Raw genomic sequence first — 1,686 nt, forward strand, 5'->3', positions numbered from 1 at the left:
GGGGGAGCGGAGGAGGGAGAGAGAGTTGAGGAGAGAGAGGGATGCAAAACTTGAGAGACTATTGAATGCTGAGAATGAACTGAGGGTTGAGGGGGAAGGGGGAGGGGGGAAAAGAGGTGGTGGTGATGGTGGAGGGCACTTAAGGGGAAGAGCACTGGGTGTTGTATGGAAAACAATTTGACAATAAAATATTATGGAGGGAAAAAAAAATAACAAAAAGATTCAGAGAAAAAAAAATACAAGCCCCACCTGTCTGGGCGCTCCCTGTGTCCGTGGCCTACTTAATTTTTCTCCAGAAACTTCCAACATACCACATCATCTGCTTATTTATTCTGCTGTCTACCTGCTAAGCCTGTGAGGGCAGGTTTTGCCTGTTTTGCTCACTTCCGTATCCTCAGTGCAGTAACCTAGCATGTGGTCGGTGCTCAATAATTGTTTATAAACCTCAGTTGCAGTCTGGGTGGAAGGTCAGGAACTTGGTGGACTAGATATTGGTCCTAAAGAGTTTTGGAGATCCTGGCTGACAAGTACCCTAGTGGGGTCTGGGAGGATCCCACTCTCCCAGTGACGTGCTTGTGGGGGAGGGAGCCACTTAAGGGCTGGCGGATCATGGATGGAGAGCCACTACATCTTGGAAAATTCAATAATAATAGTAATAGTAATAATAATAATGGCAGTTTTTATGGTTACTGGTCTTTTTTCCTAGGTTTCCGTTAAGTGCTTTACATTCACTATCTCATTTACACCTCAAAGCATTCCGGTGAGGTGATCCTATTGTATCCATTTTAAAGATGAGAACACTGAGGCTTGCAGAGTGTCAGCAGTAGGCCCCAAGGTCTCCTGCCCCCTGCCCCCTCTGGTGGCCTGGCAAGGAGCGGACCTGGAATAAATGATGCAGCTCTGTCCTGCCCAATAGAGGGGGGTGGGGCTGGGGGTGCGAGCGTGGAGGGGTTTCCCGCGGAGGCTGGCGTGCAGGTGGTGTGGGGACTGGCTTCAAAGGGGAGGAGGTGATGGACGGAAAGATACAAAGGGCAGATGTTCGGTAATTTGATGTTTGTCCTGCCAGACAGATAAACAAGTTCTCTTTGGGGAAAGTTTTCTCTCTGCTCCAGGCCCCCTACCTAAATTATTTAAGGAGGTTTAAGAGAGAGGTAAAGGTTTTTCTTGAGTCTGCTGAGTCTTTGAGTGCCTTCAGCTGAAAATAGTCCACAGACAAAGTGGCACATTTTGGGGAGACTTGTTCTGAAGCTCTTCAACATTAATCAGCTCATCAGACTGCTTCCCAGCCTGAAAATAGATGCTATTCTATAAGGAAAGGCCCATTAAATCAACGGATTTTCTCCAAGGTTGGCAATAGTGGGGTGTTCCTATAAAAAGGAAGAGCATCTTGATCGAAAAGCAACAATTCGGTCACCAGATTTCGACCATCCCTTTGGAACTCCCAGGGGGAGTGGAGCTTGCCCTCTGACAGCCCGTGCTGCTGAGCGCAGCCGAGGGCCTGAGGCAGTAGATCTCACCAGCGTTGTTTACAGCAGCTGTGAGCTTGGGAGAAATGCACATTTCAAGCGCCAGCCCAACCTCCTGAATCAAAATATCTGGGGATGGAGTTCAGGAGATTCCTACACAGGTTGACGTTTGAAAACTGTTGCTCTGGAAGAATAGGTGTACAAGGCTTTCCTAAAGCTC

Source organism: Suricata suricatta, chromosome 14, assembly GCF_006229205.1.
Source record: "Suricata suricatta isolate VVHF042 chromosome 14, meerkat_22Aug2017_6uvM2_HiC, whole genome shotgun sequence".
NCBI classification, from domain to species: Eukaryota; Metazoa; Chordata; class Mammalia; order Carnivora; family Herpestidae; genus Suricata; species Suricata suricatta.